This window comes from Sminthopsis crassicaudata, chromosome 1 (assembly GCF_048593235.1).
Source record: "Sminthopsis crassicaudata isolate SCR6 chromosome 1, ASM4859323v1, whole genome shotgun sequence".
Taxonomy (NCBI): Eukaryota; Metazoa; Chordata; class Mammalia; order Dasyuromorphia; family Dasyuridae; genus Sminthopsis; species Sminthopsis crassicaudata.
The window spans coordinates 435002281-435024650 of NC_133617.1; the positions used below are offsets into that span (position 1 = coordinate 435002281).

Genomic DNA, 22370 nt, shown 5'->3' on the forward strand with positions numbered 1-22370 from the left:
TTATCTTCTTCTTCAAGATGAAAAGATTGGAAGAGGCAGCTATATGGAGCATCTGCCCTGGAGTCAGGAAGATCTGAGTTCAAATCCCTCCTCAGACACTTTATACTTACTAGCTGTATGACCCTGGGCAAGTCATTTAACCCCAATTGCCTGCAAAAACAAATAGTAAATAAACAAAACAAACAAACAAAAAAGAAAAAAAAAAGATGAAAAGGTCCTAGACCAAGTGTTCTTAATCTGGAGTTTCTGGATTCCTAAAAACATCTATGGATAGATTTCAGGGTGAGGAGTGTCTTGTAAGGGGGAAAGAGTTTGGAGAGGAAAGAGTCAGGATCATAAAGGAAATCAATTATATTTAGATAGTGATGATTTAAATATAATTGATTTCCTTTGTAATCCTATGCATTTTTTTAATGCAGAAAAAAGATCACTGGGCTTGATCAGACTTCCCAATGAAAAAAAACCGGTTAACAATCTCAATTTAGATGACCTTCAAAATCCTTTCCAATCCAAATATGCTATATCTTGAGGAGAATAGTATTCTGTTCTGTAAATGGAAACTTTATAGAGCTTCAGGATCATGACTGGGAAACTCATTTCTTAAACCAGGATACAGATGTATAATAATGTATAAGCTTGAATCTATAGTAGCACAAGATGTTCCTTTGAGGCTATCTTCAAAAAATAATAAATTAATTTAATAGCATGACATTGGTTAGGTTTTTTTAAGCCATAAAAAGTATGTTAATTAAAAGATAATGGCTGATATATCTATGTCCAGGTAATTAGTTTTTCTCCCAGATCTGTTTTCCCATGTACTTTGCTATCACTTTTAGAGAAAGCCAGCTCCTTAGGCTGTTATATGGAGTTATACTATTTTTCTTAATGGACCTGGAGTACTCTATTGTATTGAAAATAGTGCCACTTACATACCCTGGAAAGAGGAGTTAGTCAGTAGAGATAATACCTCAAATTACTTAGGATCAAGCTCAGCACAATGCCCAAGCTTCTAAGTTCTTGAAAATTCTTATGCAAGGAAAGAGCCAAGATGGTGGGAAAATGTCAGCAAATTGCCTCAGCTATCCCTAATTTCCCTTGGAAACAATGTAAACTCAAGCTTCTAAATGGATTCTGGAGTACAGACCTACAAAAATATGGAGTGAAATAGTTTTGCAGCTTAGATAACTTAAAAGGACTTCAGAAAAAGTCTGTCTCACTTGGGTAAAAGGGTTAACCACAATACAAATCAGCAACCAAGACCCCTTGGTTCTGACTCAGCAGTCTAGTCACACAACGATCCAGTTATGAGACCTCCAAGTCCTAGTGCAGAAGGCAAATTGCTACCCAGGAATACCCAGCACAATAAGCATTTCTAGACTGGGCCACCCCAGCACAGTGTGTAAGGTGGCAGCACTTGAGGCCCCAGAACAAAAAGCCAGTGACGCAGATATCTGGCTCTCAAAACAAGAAACTTGGAACAATGACATCCTGTGCCCAAAGATCAGAGCTCTACTTTGAAAGTCAGAAAATAAGTCAAAAATTGATTAAAATGCACAAAAGAACCCTGATTATAGAAAGTTACTGTAGTAATAGGAAAGATAAAAATAAAACAAAATGAGAGGCCTGAAAATGAAAGATGAATTGGTCTCAGTACCAAAAAGACTTCTTAGCAGAACTCAAAAAGGATTTTTGAAATCAAATAAAAGAGCTAGAAAAAAAAAACTGAGAAAAGAAATGAGAAATATTCAGGAGAATCAAAAGCTTGGAAAAGAAAGGATAAAAAGTGATTGAAGAAAATAATTCCTTAAGGGGATCCATTGGAGAAAACAACTCCTTAAGAAGCAGAATTGGTCAAACAGAAAAGGAAGTATAAAAAGAAAATAATTCCTTAAAAATTAAAATTGAGCAAATAGAGCTAATGACTATGTGAAACACCAAGAACCAGTCAAACAAAATCAAAAGAATGAAAAAAATAAAAGAAAATATAAATTAGTTCATTAAAAAAAAAAAAAAAAACACTGATCTGGAAAATAGCAGAAAACATAAATTATCTCATTGAAAAATCAACTGACCTGGAAAATAGATCCATGAAAGATAATTTAAAAATTATTGGATTACATGAAAACCATGATCAAAAAAAGAGAAAGATTGGACATCATCTTTCAAGACATTATCAAGGAAATGGCCCTAGTATTCTCAATCAGAGAGAAAAAGAACTCACCTCCTGAAAGAGAGGAAAACTCTCTTGGAAAACTCCAAGGAATATTGTAGCCAAATTTCAGAATTTGCAAGCAGCCAGAAAGAAACAATTCAAATATCAAGGAGCTTCAGTCAGGATTACATAGCAGCTTCAACATTAAAGGATTTAAGGGTTTGGAATATGATATTCCTGAAGGCAATCATCTCTGATGAAAAAGACCAGTACTGAACAGAAATTTCAATTTTTAAATACAAGACTCAAGAGAAGCATAAAAAGGTAAAACAGGAAAAATAATATGTTATTCAATAATGTTAAATTGTTTAACCACATTTAACTACATTAAAATTACATTAAAAGATGATATCTATAACTCTCTTGAGAACTGTATCTCTATTAGGGCATCTAGAATGAGTATACATAGACAAAAGATGAGGGCGTAAATTGATGTGATGATATTAAGAGGTTAAAAAAGAAATTGTACTGAGAGAAGAAAAAAAAGGAGCAGAATATAGTAAATTACATCACATGAAGAGATGCAAAAGCCCTATTATATTAGAGGAGGCAAAGGAAGGTGATGAGTATTATTTGAAACTTTCTCCCATTGGATTTTGCCAAAAGATGAATTAATATACACACTCACTTAGGTAGAAATGTATATTACCCTATAGGAAAGTAGGAGGGGAAAGAGAAAAGAAAAAGGTGAGGGCTGATATAAGGGAAGACAAATTGAGGAAGTCAGTGGTCAGAAGCAAAACGCTAGGTGAGGAGAGACAGAGTAAAATGAAAGAGAAAAATATAAAAGGAGAAGATAGGATGAAAGTAAATACACAGTAAACACACTTGTAAAATTGAAGGGGATGAATTGTTCCATAAAATGGAAACAGATAACAGTATATTAAAAACCAGAATCCAGCAATATGATGTTTACAAGAAACATGCTTGAAGCAGAGATAACACACAGAATAAAGGTAAATGTTTGAAGCAAGAATATTATGATTTAGCTGACATTAAAAAAAAAAAAAAAGAAGCAGAGGTAGCAATCCTAATTTCAGGTAAAGCAAAAGCAAAAATAGATCTAATTAAAAGAGATAAGAAAAGAAACTACATCTAAAATGTACCATAGAAACAAAATAATATCAATACTGATCATATATTTGCCTAGTGGTATAACATCCAAATTCTTATGGGAGAAGTTAAATGAATTATAGGAACTAATAGAGAGCAAATCTATAGTAAATGGGGACTGTGACCATTCTCTGAATGAGATAAATCTAAACGCAAAATAAACAAGAAAGAAGCTAAGGAAGTGAATAGAATTGTAGAAAAGTTTGATAATGCTATGTCTCTGGAGAAAACGGAATGGGAATAGAAAGAAATGTACATTATTCTCAGTGGTATATAGCACGTACACAAGAACTGGCTATATATTGGGGCATAAAAATCTCACAAACACAGAAAGGAAAAATATTAAATGTATCTTTTTCAGATCATGATATAATAAAAATTTCATCTAATAAAGGGCCTTGGAAAGATAAAGAATTAATTGGAAACTAAATCATCTCACCCAAAAAATGAATGGGTCAAACAAGAAGTCATAGGAACAATAATTTAATAAAAGAGAATGACAATAATGAAACCATATAGCAAAATTTATGAGACACAGCCAAAGTAGTTAAAGAAAATCTTAATGCTTAATAAATAAATAAATAAAGAGCAAATCAATGAATTGGGCATGGAACTAAAACAGCTAGAAAAAGAAGAAAATTTTAAATCCCAATTAAATACCAAATTAGACAATTTGAAAATCAAAGGAAAGAGTAGTTGAATTATAAGTAAGAAAACTATTGAATTAATAAATAAAATTAAGCTGGTGTGATGAAAAAATGAATAAAATAGATTAATTTTGTTTAATTTGATTTTTAAAAAAGAAAGAAGAAAACCAAATTTTACCAGTATCAAAAATGAAAATGGTGAATTCACCACCATTGAAGAGGGAGTTAAAGTAATAATTGGAAGCCATTTTGTCTAGCTGTTTGCCAATAAATCTGACTATTTTATTAGTTAGTTTGTTTGTTTAATATATTTTAATAAAACAAAAGAACATTTACCAAAAAATATAAACTGCTCAGATTAGCAGAAGAGGAATAAATACTTAACTCTATTTTAGAAAAAGAAATTGAACAAACCATCAATGAACTCAAGAAGAAAAAAAATCTCCGGAGCTAGATGGATTTATTTGCAAGTGGATTCTACCAAAGAACAATTACTTCTAAAACGATATAAATTATTTTGAAAAATATGTGAAATAGGGGTCCTACCAAATTCATTTTATGATACAAATGGTGCTGATACCTAAGCCAAGAAAGTATTCTATAGGATTAGAAAAAATAATAACAAAATTCATATGGAAGAACAAAATGTCAATTTTGTCTTTTTGTTTTTCCCTTCATTTTTTTAATTTTTTATCTTTTTTAAAATTTTTTATTAATTTTATAATTATAACATTTTTTGACAGTACATATGCATAGGTAATTTTTTACCACATTATCCCTTGTATTCCCTTCTGTTCCGAATTTTCCCCTCCTTCCCTCCACCCTCTCCCCTAGATGGCAGGAATTCCCATATATATTAAATATGTTATAGTATATCCTAAGTACAATATATATGTGCAGAACCGAATTTTGTTGTTGTTGTTGTTGCAAAGGAAGAATTGGATTCGGAAGGTAAAAATAACCTGGGGAGAAAAACAAAAAAATGCTAAGTTTACACTCATTTCCCAGTGTTCCTTCTCTGGGTGTAGCTGGTTCTGTCCATCATTGATTGATTGGAATTGGATTAGCTCTTCTCTATGTTGAAGATATCCACTTCCATCAGAATACATCCTCATATAGTATTGTTATTGAAGTATATAATGATCTCCTGATTCTGCTCATTTCACTCAGCATCAGTTGATGTAAGTCTCCCCAAGCCTCTCTGTATTCATCCTGCTGGTCATTTCTTAGAGAACAATAATATTCCATAACATTCATATACCATAATTTACCCAACCATTCTCCAATTGATGGACATCCATTCATCTTCCAGTTTCTAGCCGCTACGAAAAGAGCTGCCACAAACATTTTGGCACATACAGGTCCCTTTCCCTTCTTTAGTATTTCCTTGGGATATAAGCCCAGTAGTAGCACTGCTGGATCAAAGGGTATGCACAGTTTGATAACTTTTTGGGCATAATTCCAGATTGCTCTCCAGAATGGTTGGATTCTTTCACAACTCCATCAACAATGCATCAGTGTCCCAGTTTTCCCACAGCCCCTCCAACATTCATCATTATTTGTTCCTGTCATCTTAGCCAATCTGACAGGTGTGTAGTGGTATCTCAGAGTTGTCTTAATTTGCATTTCTCTGATCAATAGTGATTTGGAACACTCTTTCATATAAGTGGAAATAGTTTCAATTTCATCATCTGAAAATTGTTCATATCCTTTGACCATTTATCAATTGGAGAATGGCTTGATTTCTTATAAATTAGAGTCAATTCTCTTTTTATTTTGGAGATGAGGCCTTTATCAGAACCTTTAACTGTAAAAATGTTTTCCCAATTTGTTACTTCCCTTCTAATCTTGTTTGCATTAGTTTTGTTTGTTCAAAAGCTTTTTAATTTGATGTAATCAAAATTTTCTATTTTGTGATGAATAATGATCTCTAGTTCTCTTTTGGTCACAAATTCCTTTCTCCTCCACAAGTCTGAGAGGTAAACTATCCTATGTTCCTCTAATTTATTTATGATCTCATTCTTTATGCCTAAATCATGGACCCATTTTGATCTTTATCTTAGTATGTGGTGTTAAGTGTGGGTCCATGCCTAGTTTCTGCCATACTAATTTCCAGTTTTCCCAGCAGTTTTTGTCAAATAATGAATACTTATCCCAAAAGTTGGGATCTTTGGGTTTGTCAAACACTAGATTGCTATTTTTATTCACTATCTTGCCCTGTGAACCTAACCTATTCCACTGATCAACTAGTCTATTTCTTAGCCAATAGTTTTGGTGACTGCTGCTTTATAATATAGTTTTAGATCAGGTACAGCTAGTCCACCTTCATTTGATTTTTTTTTTCATTAATTCCCTTGAAATTTTCGACCTTTTGTTCTTCCATATGAATTTTGTTGTTATTTTTTCTAGGTTATTAAAATAGTTTCTTGGGAGTCTGATTGGTATAGAATTTTGTTTTATTTCAAAGGAAATAAAGTGAGGAGAATGCAAAGGAAGATGGCCTAGCCATACCAGAATCTAAACTATATTATAAACTGTTATCAAAACTATTTGGTACTGGCTAACAAATTAGAGCAGTAGATCAGTGTAATACATTAGGTATATAAAGCACAGTAGTAAATGAGTAAAGTTATTTACTGTTTGATAAATCCAAAGACTCCAGTTTTTAAGGATAAGATCTCAATATTTGACAAAAACTTCTGGAAAAATTGGAAAATTTTATGGCAGAAACAAAGTATAGACTAGTATCTCACACTCTATATATAGATAAGGTCAAAATGATAAAGGGATATAGAGGGCCCGAACTATGGAGAAGGATACTTGAAACAGAGATACTTACAACTGGGTGTTAACTCAATGTAATTGATGAGATAATGGTTCTCTAGTTTACATATACTTAGTACTTTGTATGGTGATGTAATGGTTATTTAGTTCACACATACTCAATATGTTGTAAGGATTTAATTGTAATAGGGTATTTAAGGACTGAGAGAACTGGGGACACAGTCAGTCAGACTGGGACGGATTGTAAAGGAGACAGACTGTGAAGGAGACTATAAAGACTTTAGATTCTATTCCTGACCATCTTTGTGGTGACTATCCTGCTGAGACCAAGACCCATCCGGAGGAAATCCAGAAAGCTAGCCCAGACATTACAAAAAGAGATAGCATAAATAATTTAGAAGAATAAGGAATAGTTTACCTTTCAGATATGTGGAGAAGAGAAGGATTTATGAACAAACAAGAGATGGAGAAAATTACAAAATGGATAAATTTGGTTACATTAAATTAAAAAGGATATGCACAAACAAAACCAATGCAACCAATATTAGAAGGAAAGCAAAAAACTGGAGGAAAATTATGGCCAGTGTTTCTGATAGAGATTTCATTTCTCAAATGTATAAAGAATTGAGTCAAATTTATAATACAGGTTATCCCGAATTGAAAAATGATTAAAGGATATGAACAGGCAGTTTTCAGATGAAAAAAAATTAAAGTTATTTACAATCATATAAAAATTCTCTAGATCACTATTGATTAGAGAAATGCAAATCTAAATAACTATGAGGTATCATCTTAAACCTATCAAATTGACTAATATGACCAAGAATGAAAATGATAAATAATGGAGATGTGGCAAAATTGGAACACCTATGCATTGTTGGTAGAGATGTGAACTGATCCAACCATTGTGGAGAGCAATTTAGTACTATGCCCAAAAAGCTATAAAACTTTAGCTACATAAAATAGTTTGATCTGGCAATGACAGTATATGGTCATTAAGATCATAAAATAAATAAAAGGACCCACATATGCAAAAAATATTTATAGCAGCTCTTTTTGTGGTAGCAAAGAATTATAAATTGAGGGATGCCCATAAATTGAAGAATGGATGAACAAGTTGTGGTATATGAATGTCATAGAATACTTTTGTGCTATAAGAAATGATGAGTAGGCAGATTTCAGAAAAACTTGGAAACAATTACATGAACTGAATCTGAATGAACAGAACCAGAAAAACATGCGATATTATGCAATGATCAACAGTAATAGACTTAGCTCTTTTCAGTGATACAATAAGCAAAGACAATTCCAAACGACTCATGATAAAAATTGCTATCCACATCCAGAGAAAGAACTATGGATTCTGAATATAGAGTTTTCATTTTGTTGTTGTTGGTTTTTCCTTTCTCATGTTTTTTTTTTTTTTTTTCCTGTTTGGTTCTGATTCTTCTTTCACAACATGACAAATGTGGAAATATGTTCAACAAGATTGTATGTGTATAACTTATATCAGAATGCTTACTCTCTCAGGAAGGGGAGAAAAATTTGAACTCAAAATCTTATAGAATAAATGCAGAAAACCATTTCTACATATAATTAGAAAAAAATAAAGTACTATTAGGTGAAAAAATAAAACAAACCTATGCTCTGTGGGGGAACAGAAAGTCCCTTTAAGGCATGAATATGTTGGCCTGCTTTGCCAAAGTGAATGGGATTTGCTGTCCAGCTACTATCAAGTCATGGCATTGTCTTCCACAGAAATTGTGGAGGCAGTGCCTAAACCATTGCCACCAGAAAGAGTGTTGATAAACTCTCAAACTCTCTAACACATTTTGCAGTTTTAACTATGTGTTGGGACATCAGTATCAATTCATTAATATTTCTTGATTTTCCCATAAAGTTTCATTCAGATAAACTGGGGGAAGGGAACGCAGTAGCTAACCTCTAACCTAAACTTACAGTGTTCCTAATCCCTATCACTTCTGCAAGGGTAATTTTTCTTACCACACTCAAGTTCAGATCCCTTTCTCTGAGAAAATATGGTACAAGGGAGAGAACTAGATATTTAGGGAAAATGATTTACTTTCTTTAAATCTTAGTTCCTAATCCTTAAAATGAAGGGATTGAACTATATAAAAGAGAAAGGAATAAGAGAAGAGGAAATAGTGGGAGAGACAGAACAGTGACAGAGACAGAGACAGAGTCAGAGACAGAGACAGAAAAACAGAAGTAAGATGAGTGTCCTTGTCTGTCCAGGTGAGTTAGTTGATCAGCTCAAGGTATTTTTATGGCTTATTATTCTAAGGTTTCTTCCAGCTCTAAATCTATATGCCTATGATCATTCCTTATTCATCTACCTGGGAATGGCTGTCACAAAAATGATAAATAGATTTGGAAATAAGCCACTTCTTTCTGAACATGATGTGTTTATTCCATCTTTACACCTTTTCTTGTTCCAGGTCTTTTACCTAGAATACTCTTCTTTTTCCTCTAAATTATTCAAATGTTGTCCATCCCAAGAAAAGTCACAATTCCATATAACCTTTACTCCCATTTCCAATCTATAGTAAATACTTTCTCTCATATTGTCATAGCCCATATTGTCTGTATTGTACATTTGATAACTGAGCATAAAATACCTCATGATCTCAATTACTTCCCAGCTGTATAAACATGGGTAAGTCAATTAGCCTCAGCCTCAGTTTCTTCATTTATCAAATGAAAAGAATAATATCCCAAACTGGTGGCCAGTGCATAAAGTGCCAAGCCTGGAGTCAGGAAGACATGAATTCAAGAATCTGACCTCAGACACGTACAAGCTGTATGACCCTGGAGACGTTATTCAACCTTGTTTACCTCAGTTTCCTCATCTGTAAAATGAGCTGGAGAAGGAATTGCAAACCACTCCAGTTTATTTGCCCAAAAAAATTTTAAATGGAATCATGAATATTAAGACATAACTGATAAATCACCAAACCACAACAACAATAGATCAAGAGTCAACCTGTAAGTCAAAATTCAAGATTTACCTCTGACACATACTACCTGGGTGATCTCTGGGCAAGTCACCTAAATCCTCAGTACCCTAGGAAATTCTCTAAGACTATAAATTGCAAAGCAGTTGCAGGCCTGCATTGGTAGAGGGAGTTCCATATACCTATAAAATTATAGGTCTGGTACAACAATATTAATAATAACTTGGCCAAGAAAATATAATCAAAAAAGAATTTCTTTTGAAACTGCTTTAATGAAGACTTTTAAAAAATTATTCCTAATTAGCCCATCAGTTATTGGGATATAAATAAGTTTTTTTAATGTGCTTGAAAATCATTTGTTCCCTTAAATAGGTCAAACATTCCCCCCTGTAATCTTGTTTATACTTGTAATTTGCTTAGCAAACCCTTTCTTCTTAATAGTGAAAAGGTGAACTTCCTGAGTCTGAGTCAGAACATCACACATTTCCAATAAGTAGGCTCTAAATCCCAGATCTTCAACTATAGTTTTTAACTCTTTCAAGAAACTAGTAGGCCCTTCTACTCCAGGGCCTTGTAAAGTTCCTTCCTTTTAGGCCCTACAGTTCAATTGTATACCAATCAAGTTCTACTTAGGTTGAGCGGTACATCATGGCTGCTCTCATCCCAACACCAGACTCATCAACTTTTGCAATGGTTCTGAAGATCTATTTGTTTCATATCTTGGGGCTCAAGTCATATATTTCCTGTACCATTACTTCTATGATACTGACCAAATTCACAGGCCAAGATTTTACGCTCTACTGACCTATGATTTCCATTCCAAAAAACTGATTTCTTACAACCCACTCAGCAATTTACAGAACCCCACAGAGGAGTTACAAGGAAACTGGGACTGAACTGGTACAGCATAGTGGTTTCCCTTCCCCTTTGATATACTTGCAAGTCCAGGAAAGCAAATTTTAGATTTGTCCTGCTGAAATTCATCAGAAGGTTGAAGTGTGCTTCAGCCAAGTTTTCCAGACATGAGAATGAAAGAATAGTGGTCTTGGCCAACCAGCGAAAAGTTGTCTTACTTCCTAATGTAAAGGGCTGAACCCTCCTCCTTCTCTAGTAAAAATATCAAAGATTTAAGTATTTCACTGAGTATCCCCTACTGTGCTGAGTCAAAAATGTGTTCTTATCCTCTTTGCCTATGTAGAAGCTTCATAGAAGCTTCATTAATTTCTGGTTTGTGCCTACTTTCTCCTTGAATCTTTCTCTAACTACTGCAGCTCACATGCAGTTTTTCTTTTGCTCTCAAATCACATAATATTTATAGTCCATACTCAAAACTACCAGCCACCATTTGTGTCACCGTTATAAAAATGCATTCATTAAATGATCCTAGAATAGCTAATATAAGGATATTCCCAAGCCAGACCTGACATAAGTAGAGTGTAGAGTTCCTGTAATCTGATTCTTGAACCCTCCAATAAGTTAATTGGTTTGTGTCCTCTTCCTAATTAGATGACATTAGCCTTAGTGTAGTAAATAGTGAGTTGACCTTGAAGTTATTAAGACCTGAGTTCAAGTATTGCTTTTGACATATGAAATATACTGGCTCTGTGATTCTGGGGAAGTCACTTAATCACACTCAGTGCACCAAATCACTTTCTAAGAATGTTAAATTTCACAGCTAGTGCTGAATGGCAGAGGGAAATTCCTCACAAGAAGTCCCTAAAACTAATATAATCACCAATCTGGCCCCTGCCCCCTACACACAATGAGAAAAGAAACAGGGTAATGATACTAACACTACTCATCTAATTTATTGTTTTTTAGTCATTTAATATATAAATGGGAATCATTATCATTGATATAATAATCTCATTTCCCAGATATAATCAAGTTGAAAGTTATCACAGGTTCATTGATGAAGAGCTGGAAGGGACCATATTGGCCATTTCCACACAGGTGACAAATTTCAGAAGAAGTTCAGAGGAACTTGACTCCAAGTTACATGATTCATTCATTGAGCAACATGGAAGGTTCTGATGATACAAATTTACAAGCTAGTTGAGGGAGATAGGATATACACATAAAGTAACAAATAACAATGTTCCTAGTTCCTGACTTATTGAGGTGAAGATCTAGGTAACCTGGACTTGGACTTCTATCCTGAAACATCAGGATACTGTTACAGGATAGAGGATACTGGCCATCATCAGTATGACAGACAACATGGAATGATGGGAAGTACACTGAATGGTCAACCAGAAGAGCTTTCTTCTAATCTTGGCTCTGCAGTTAATTTGTTTTGTGATGATGAGGAAATCAACTCACGTATCTGGGCCCTATTCCTTCATCTGTAAAAAATAGTTTTAGATTAAGTAATTTCTAAAAATCTTCTGTTTTGGCTCAGACATGTGGAATCTTCTAAAGAAGCTTGTATGTGACTGAGTTGTCACAGGTCACCAAAAAAAGAAAGAAAAGAAAAGAAAAAGAAAAAAATGACTGACTCACCAGGAATAAGAATAGAGGGTTTTGTCATTGGTGACTTAAAATCATTATTTAATAATATCTAATGTGCAGTATGACAATTTGCCCCTCCCCACTTCTTTTGAGGAAGCTGGATAACTCAATAGATAAAGTTCAGGTCCAGGAAGATTTGAGACCAAATATATCTTCAAACATGATTTGTGTGTCTCTAAAAAAAAGTCATTTAACCTCTCTCAACCTCAGTTTCTTCATCTGAAAATAGCATCTATCTTCTGGGTTTTCAAGAAGAGTTGCTTCAGGGAACAGAAAGGCTGAATCTTGCCCAAGGTATGTGTAAATGAGAGAACTTGAACCTGGGTTTGTCTTTCTATGAGGTTAGCTTTCTAGACACTATCTTTTCTAGTTTAATTTTCTTATTCTAACATTATCCCTTTACTATAACATTTATTTAGAAAATTTGCATAGAAGTGCATACAGGTCAGCTAAGTAGATCAGTAGATAAAGCATTGGTCTTGAAATCAGAAAGACTCATCTTCCCTCTAGCCTCAGACACTTACTAGATGCGAGACCTTAGGGAAGTCATTTACCCCTTTTTGCCTCAGTTTCCTCATCTGTTAAGTGGACTGGAGAAGAAAATGGGAAACCACTCTGGTATCTTTGCCAAGAAAACCCAAAAAATGGGGACACAGAGTAGCAACTGAAATAAATAAACAACAATAATAGAAGAGCAAACATTTGTTTATTATGAAAAATAATAACTTGAACTACAAGGGCATAGCTTTGTTGACAAATCCAATCTTCATTTCCCAAAGCACTACCCACCCATCTCCATTTCCTACCATCATTGCTACTTCAGCACCAACATCAGATGTTTGGCATAAAGCAGCAAGAATCCCAATGAGGTTTTTTTTGCCAATTCATTTTTCTTTCTTGCCTCTACCTATGGCCTTCACCTCCATCCTCAAGACAAGGCACTGATTTATTTCAGACTCTAACAAAGTAGAGGTAGAAAGACTGAAACAAAGTTTTAAAACTCATCCTAAGCATCTTGTAAGTGCCAAATAAAATGTCACACCATGATTACTGACCACCTTAGCGAAGCAATCTTTCCACTAACACATGCTGTTATCAATCTATTATTTCCAGGAAGGAGTGTATGTCCTATCTTTCCCTATCTCCTAATCTCTCATCTCCCTATCACAAGTGCATTGAGGGGGGGGAAAGAGGAATATAGGCTCTGGTCACCAAAGCATTATTTTGCTTAAAAATAAAGAGCAAGAGGATATGAATGTGGCCAATCCCTCCCTATCTTGCCTTTAGGTAAGTGTCCTTATTCCCCACTGAGAAATTCTGGCTTCCTTAATGAAGGGCCTCTCCTACCCTAAGGAATTGGTGATACCTCAAAGACAAGGAACAATGAAGATAGACAGTCTAAGGAAAGAACTTTGGAGGAGGAAGGGTAAAAAAATCTGGAGGAAGGGGGTACTCCAAACATGAGTTCCCTAATTCTTGCTTTTAGGCCCCTTTAAAATTTTAGCTTCTACATTGGAGTAGAAGAGAGGAAGTCTAGAAATATTATTTTAACAACTGCTTATTCCAATGTTGAAAGACCAATTGTTTTCATGAACTGACATCATTAAAAATTCAGGTAATAAAAAAGAAATTCAGGTAATATCTGTCTCTCTCTTACAGAGGGGAAGGGAGGGAAGGAGGGAAGCAAACAGAGATAGCTAGAAAGAGGTGGGGGGAGGGGAGAGAGAGAGAGAGAGACAAAACGAGATAGGACAGAGAGACAAAGAAAGAGACACATACACATACAGATAGGGAAGGATGGAGGCAGGAAGAGAGGAAGAGACAGACAGAAAGAAACAGAGAGGAAAAGAGAGAACAAAAAGAGAGAGAGATTCTCTTTCTCAAATCCCCTTTTTTCCTTTTCTTGAGATTTTTTTTTTTTGCTTTATTTTAGACCATATCCATACTTTTCTTGCCAGGAAAAAAAAAAAAAAAACTCTTACTGAAGAAATTCCTGCCAATGCAGAAATGTACCTGGCCTATATCTTATAGTTTTAGAAAATTACCTGGGACACTGAGGGATGGAAATCAGGTCTTCCTGACTGATGCTATCTTTCTTTCCATGATGCCAAGTTGTTTATCCTCTTAAGGAATCACTCTCTTAGACATCATTTCCTTTTTTCCTCATCAACAAATAAGTCATTTTCCAAAGACACTAAAAACAATAAGATCATTGTATTGTGTAAGTTTATAGTTTGAGTAGAGGTTAAATGGAAAATTAAGGTGTCAGAGACATGGAATGGATTGAAAATCAGAATTAATAGATGAAATTGCCATAATTACTGTTTATATTTAGATAGCATTTTAGGATTGCAAAATATTTAAAACATAAGCTATTTCTCCAAAGTCTTAACCCTACTTTAAAATATTTTTTAAAAAACATATTTAAGCTGACTTAAACTAATAAAGATTTTAGGGAACCCTGTACATTATTCCACTATCACACTGATTCCCATAATAACCCTAGAAATGTGTAATGTTTTGTCCACAATCACACAATTTATAAGAGATGGAAACATGGCTTAAATCCAGGCCCTCTGACTCTTTGCCCAGAGTCACAAGGCATTACAAAATAAAACAATTATAATTTATTATTTTTATTGAGAGCAGCATGGGGGGAGGGAAGATGAGGAAGGAAAAGCCCAATTCTTTAATTTAGTATCTTGTTTCCTTGGAGAGAAGCAGTGGGAAAGTTGAAGAGAGGCAGAAAGATCTTGGTCCAAGTTCTTCACATACAATTATCCTCTGACCTTGGGCAAATAAATCAACTTTTCAATGGCCAAGGCAACTCTCTAAGACTATATATATATATGTATATGTATATATATGTATATGTATATATATATATATATATATTTAAGATTGCAGATTCAGGTCTTTAATGTATAGAACTGCTGTCAATAGAACTAAGATAAGTAATTTTAGCTTGTCCCTATTTTGTCATGTTGGTCCCTAAGGAAAAAAATATTGAAGTTCTCTCCTTTTGTAGCATGGTAGAGAAGAAAGGACTATAGAACTGGAGTCAAACGTTTAAATACAAACTCTGTTACTAATTGTATGGTCTTAGGCAAGTTACTTAACTTCTTGAGTCTCAGTTTCCCTTTCCATAAAAAACAGTTGAATGCCCCTATAAGTAGATGATTAAAATTGATGATATGACCTTATAGTAGACCTATGTCCCTCTTTACACAAGCCAGTATTCTGACCAATTATGTGCTAAAAATCTAGGCTCTATGTCAAAGGAAAGAAAGACAAATTCTTAGGTCTTATCAAAAGGCAATAAGCAATTTCTGAGACCTCAAAAAACTAGCTTAGATCTGGCTTAAAGAACTCCACAAAATTAAAAATAAAAAACACTTCTTTAGATCACATATAGCTAATCTTGTGAGCCATTCATTCATGGTTGTTCATACAACCTTAATTTCAAATCATCTTCCTTGATGACTCCTCAAGGAATAGAGAGAGGAGGGATTTTTCTCCTGGGGAGAATGTTAACTACTTAAAGACCTAGAGATTTACCCCTATTAGTCAATTAAATTCATTAAACATTTATTAATTCAATGACAAAAAGAGATTAATAAGACTTGCCCTCAAGGAGTTTAGATTGCACTCAGAAGATACAATAAGCAAGTGAATACAAGGCATATATATATAAAATAATATCAAGGAGAGATTGCAATTAACTGAGAGAATCAGAAAAGATCTTATGTTAATCCTCATGGATAGGAGAACAATGATCGACCTGGTTGATAGAAAAGCATAGTTGAGTCATAGGATCCAAATGGAAGAAAAGAAATTTGAAATATTTTTACACAAAGATTGAGGATCAAGAGGGAAAAGGGAGATTTAAAGAAATGACTGTAGAGTGACCATTGCCAGGTCTTCAAAGAAAAGACAAAGAGAAGAGGTTTGATATTCAAGGTAGCATAATATGCTAGAAAGAATGCTTGACTTGAATGTCTTATTCTTCTGACTCTACAGATCTATACCACAGGAAATTAAAGGCTTATGCCTAGGGAACTGAGATAACACCAGTCTCAGGATCATATATTTAGACATGAAAGGAACTTACAATGCCATCTAGGCCAAACTTTTTTTTTTTTTTTTTTTTTTTTTTGTTAACAGAGAGGAAGCTGAAGCTCCGAGATATCCCTAAGGTCACAGAGGTGGTACCAGCTGGAATTTGAATCCTTAATTTATATATCAATGATCTTTCCCCAATATTATGTCTCTTTATTTATTCATTTATTTATTCATTATAGCTTTTTATTTTTCAAAATACATCCAAAAATAGTTCTAAACATTTACCCTTGCAAAATCTTGTGTTCCATATTTTTCTCCCTCTCTCCCCACTTCCCTCCTCCTCTAGACAAGTAATCCAATATATGTTAAACATGTGCAATTCTTCTAAACTTATTTCTACATTTGTCATGCTGTCCCACAAAAATCAAATCAAAAAGGAGAAAAAATGAGAAAGAAAAAAAGCAAACAATAACAACAAAAATGGTGAAATACTATGTTGTAATCCACACTCAGTGTCCACAGTTCTCTCTCTGGGTGCAGAAGGTTCTCTCTATTACCACTGGAATTAGCCTGAATCACTTCATTGTTGAAAAGAGCCATGTCCATCACAATTGATTATCACATAATCTTGTTGTTGCTGTGCACAATGTCCTCTTGGGTCTGCTCACTTATATGCTGTCTCTTTTCAAGAGATAAAAAATAAGGGATTATGCCAGTGCATTTATTGAATAAAAGCTGGAGATAACTATAATCTTTCCCTGGAAAAAACATGCATAGAAAAATGAAATATTTTCATGACTCAGAAAAGATATACCAGAGCATTATAGTGGAACTTCTCAAATACTAGCTCTCTTATCCCAGAAAAACTACTTAACCTCTGCTACCTTGGTTTCCACATTGTAATATTGGCAAAATAGTACCACCTCTCTTTCATGAGATTAAAATGAGATAATAATTGTAAAGCACTTTGCAAATATTAAAGCACTATATATTAAAGGAAATGTGTGGACCCCACATGTTTGAGAGGCTCAAGTAAGGAAAGGATGCTGTCCTTGTCATTGTGTGTACCTCAAGAAAGACAGAATAAACATCATTAGCCTATTCTTCTTCCCACTCTTTTCTGAAGGAGACTTTCATTCCTGCCAGGACACAAAGCAAGAGGTGGAGGCTGGAGGCTACTCTCTGCTTTCCTTAGAAAGTAGATTAGAAGTATATCTACCTGCTCCCTTAAGTAGTTTGCCTAGAAAATATGATCAGGTATGAGCTAATTTTGATTGCTTTGTCATTTTGGGGGAAAGGCAGGCCACAAGCTCTAAATTCAACGCTCAACTTGTTTTGTCTGCTTTCTAGAGCTTCCACACTGGGATGTTGTGTGCTTTCTAGAGCCCCCAAGTTGGGGTGACAAAATGTACCATGCTTTCTAGCACCCCCATGCTAGGGTGGTTAAAATATTCGTCTTAGTGAAGTAGTGATGAATAGAGACTACCGAGGATGGTTAAAATATGGAGTCCATTTATTCCGAGGTCTTTCCCCTTTATATACCCTCATACCCTTATATAACCAAAGCAACACTGCACATGCATTAAGTATATACTACTCATGTGGGACCACATAAGCAACTTGCCTATTGTATTGTACCATTTGGTATCACTTCCACCTGGTATCACTCTGTTTCAATCACAACACAGGTTGTCACTGCTCCCTGACTTCTCAGGAAAGTGGAGAGCCCTTAGGGGAAATGGGGAGCAGAACCAGACATTGTTAGCAGGTTCCCTCTGGGCTGAAGGGTCTTATACTTTACCCAGAGTTTCCCACTATCTGTGACCCTCTACATCAACCTCCCCCTTCCTCATTAGGTATTAGTTATATGATGAACATACACAGAAAATATAAAAGAAATCATAAGAAAACAAAAATCAGAGAATATGTACAATACAATAAAAAATGAAGGAATTATATTTAGGAGTGAGATAACCAAGCTCTACTAAGAAAGAGGGTACCAGATCTCACCTAAAAGGAAACTCCACAAAGTTTCTAGAGTGGCAAAGTAAGAACAGGGACATGATGTAAACATTTAATAGACTTCTCATGTCTTTCCAGAGTTTTTTTTTTTTCATTCAACAACATGAAGTGGATCAGTCTTTTCCTCTTCTCTCTTGAAGTTATAAGTCATTTGATGCGCAATGAAAACTCTAGCTTGGAGAGTTCTCCCAAAAAAACTTCAAAGGGGACACTTGTTTATAGTCTCAAAGAGGAACTCCCTAAGAACTGAAGCTCTTGCCTCTTGCCAACTCTACCTAATATTTCAAGCAGAGCAGGACTTTTATCTGCATCAAAAAAAGATAGAATGCCATACCAATAGGCTTTGAGATATAAATGCTAGTTAATATTATTATCAACATCATCTTCACTCACTAAAACTAATTTTTTTCATTAACCATTATGAGATAGCTAATTGAAGAATAGAGCACTGAGCTTGGAATCAGGAGTATCTCGGTTCAAATTCAGCCTCAGACTTGTTTAGCTATGTGACACTAGGCAAGTTATTTTATACTTTTCTAACTTTGTTTCCTCAACTTTAAAATGGCGATATTCCTAAGTGGATGCCCATCAATTGGAGAATGGCTGAATAAATTGTGGTACATGAATATTATGGAATATTATTGTAAGAAATGACCAACAGGATGATTTCAGAAAGGCCTGGAAAGACTTACATGAACTGATGATGAGTGAAAACAGCAGGACCAGGAGATCATTATATACTTCAACAATGATACTATGTGAAGATCAATTCTGATGGATGTGGCCGTCTTCAACAATGAGATGACCCAAATCAGTTCCAATAGAGCAGTAATGAATTGAACCAGGTACACCCAGAGAAAGAACTCTGGGAGATGACTATGAACCACTACATAGAATTCCCAATCCCTCTAATTTTGTCTGCCTGCATTTTGGATTTCTTTCATAGGCTAATTGTACACTATTTCAAAAGTCCGATTCTTTTTGTACAGCAAAACAACTGTTTGGACATGTATACATATATTGTATTTAATTTATGCTTTAACATATTTAACATGTATTGGTCAACTTGCCATCTGGGGGGAGGGGAAGGAGGGGAAAAATTTGAACAAAAGGTTTGGCAATTGTCAATGCTATAAAATTACCCATATATATATATATATATATATATATATATATATATATATATATACACTATAATTAATAATAAAAATAAAAATAAAATGGCAATATTCATAACAACCTTCCAGGGTTTTTATCAGGATAAAATAAGACCATATTTGTAAAGCATTTAGCAAAATGTCTGGAACAGAGTGGGTGCCTAATAAATATTTGTTTCCTTTCCTATCAGCTACTTTGCATTTCCTTTCTTCTCCAGATTCTTTAGGCCCTGAGAGCTAATTTATTTTCCCTCCCATGAAAATTCTCTGCCCCTGCCTTCTGGAGAAGTGTTCTTTACCTACAAAGAGTCTTTGATTTTCCAACCAGGACCTTGCTGAGAACTGGGAATATGTAAATATGTCATGTTTGCCCTAGTGCAGATGCTTCTTCACATCTACAAAATAATCCCCAATATAGACTCTGTCCCTTGTATGTGCTCTATAATTCTGGACCTGTTTTCCTCTGAGCTCCACAGAAGTTTATATCTTCCCCTCATTCTGCTCCCTGCTCATGATTCTAGCTTGTATCTTGCCAGCAATGAACCATCAGCAATCTGCCATCTTGCCTTTCTCACTGCAGGTGACAAAAGTCTCAATCTGGTTCTGTGCTCAAATCCCTTTCTCTTGCAGCTGGCTCTGCTTGACTTCAATTTAACCCTTCTGGAGTTCTGACATATTGTAGACACATTAAGGTGACAACTCTTCCCCTGGTCTCAAGCCATTTGCACAGACCCTTCATAGACCCTAACTAGATTCTTGGAGGCATTCAGATAAACTTTCCAAAGAAATTGACCCAGTGGCTATTTCATCAAATTAGAATTCTAGATATCTTGCCAACCATTGACTTTCTGTGTGACCTTGGACAACATACCAAATTAAAGTGGGAAATCACCTGTCAGAACTGGAATTAGAGGCCCAGGGTCCAAATTAATAAATTAATTGTTTACTCCTTCTATGACTTTGAGCAAACCATTTAAACCCTTTAACGATCAATTTCCTCATCTGAAAAATGATGAGAATTGTACAAAATGGCCTTTGTGGCTCCTTTCAGCTTTAAATCTATGATTCTGAAATCTTGCTATATCCCTGGGCCTCAGTTTTTCCATCTGTGACAGAAAGGAATCACATGTACTCACTCCAACTGCTTCTGGGGCTTGAAGGAAGCATAAATGGCATGATCTCTACACCAGGCAATGAACACCTCAGACACAGTGCGTTAAATGAAGTGATAGGATGGTTTCTCTGATTAACAAGCTTCCAATTAAACTTCTGGCAGTGGTGCATTGAGGCTAGAAGCCTGAATATGCAGCATGAAGTTGAATTAAATATTTTGATTGCATCTGGTTTCCAGAGACAGAAAAAGGACACTTTTCCCTCGTTAACAACAACCTTGGTCATGATCCCTAAGCTGAAGTTTCCCAAAGTGATGATACCATTATAATCTTATGTTGCTATCAGTCACTCAACAGTGCCTCTCTTCTTCCCATGACATCTGCATTCATTCATCTTGCTGAAATATACTGAGCAAGCTTTCTGAAGTTTTCTGAAAGTTGACAGGAAATAAGGAATCCCCAGTGAGTGAGTGGTCTGGTCGAAAGAGCACGGAAGAGATGATCAGGAGCTCTTAACTATCCTACAGGCTCAGCTGCAAATGAGCTATGTAACAAGTCATGGTAGTATAGGGGAAAGAGACTTGGTTCTTGGAGTCAGAGGGTCTGGAGTCAGATACTATCTCTGACATTTAAAAACATTTTAGCAAAGCATTTTAATACTACACCTCTCAATCTCAGTTTCTTCATCCTTAAAATGGAGAACAAAGTTTAAAGTAGATACCTCTGAGTTGATGACCCAGAGAATTTGTGTTTCCTTTTCCTCATCTGACAAATGAAGATAATAGTAACAGGACTACCTAGTTTACAGGGTTATTATGGAGATCAAATGAGATTTATAGGTATGAAAATAGTTTGAAATGTGACATACACAAATAGAAAATGGTATTGTGGTTTTTATTAATTCCAACTTGAAGCTCATCATCTTTCAGATCCTCTTTTGATCCTCAAGAAACTTCCCTGACATAAAGATTCCCTTCAAATCTTGGGAATCAGGCAAATCTTTTATCAAAGGCTGCAAAGTGCTGAGTTCTATAGCTATCTTCTAAACAGTTCAATCTTTTCAGTGTTAAATGTTTGGAAGGGCTCTCTTCCTTTTTCCCCCCGAATTTCACTCCTTCCAAATTCGACTCATCTTCATGTTGACAGGCAGAGTTTCGACTACATGTATCTTGCTAAATGTTGACTTGGCTCCAGTTGGGGCTGCTTCTATCAGAGAGCCAAAAATGTGATATTTTTTTCTTTCCCCCATCAAGTCCTCTATCCCCCAGCTACCATAGAACCAGAGAATCGGAATTTTAGGACTGAAAAGGAGTCAGACATTATCTAATCCAACTTCCTTAGTTTACAGATGAGGTAACTGAGGCTCAGACACTCACCCAGTGAAACAGCTGCTTCTGTCCATAAAGATGTCAGACATAGAAATCATGGCCAGACCCTAGCCCAAATGGCATACTTAACAATTGGGTTCAGAGGCTGAGTTTCATAGAGGGCAGATAACAACATCACCCCTGGTTTGTATTCCAAAGAAATGACCAGTCAGTCTTGGCTCAGTTTCAGGTCTAAAGAAAAAAAATAGAATTAGTATCAGCAACTCTCTATTAGACTTTGGCACAGATAATGAACTCTGTGGACTAACCACGTCAAATTTTAAAGCCCAAGCAGATTTTCCTCTCCTGCCCTGCTTACTTTTGGCCAAACTCCCTCTGTTGCCAATTGGTCCGTGTTCAAGCGGCAAAACTAATTTTAATATTTACTTAGTACTTTGAAAGAGCTGT

General features: G+C 35.1%; 1 protein-coding gene and 1 long non-coding RNA gene across 2 annotated transcripts in view; both read right to left on the bottom strand.

Moving 5' to 3' along the window:
• Positions 1 to 22370, bottom strand: part of SHISA9 (shisa family member 9) — a 450272-nt gene that overhangs the window by 172475 nt on the left and 255427 nt on the right.
• The window catches only part of LOC141550200 (uncharacterized), a 40483-nt gene continuing 37689 nt past the window's right edge, over positions 19577 to 22370 (bottom strand). The window contains exon 3 of the long non-coding RNA XR_012484541.1: positions 19577 to 22154. This is a non-coding gene — a long non-coding RNA (uncharacterized LOC141550200). The remainder of the gene's footprint in view (positions 22155 to 22370) is intronic.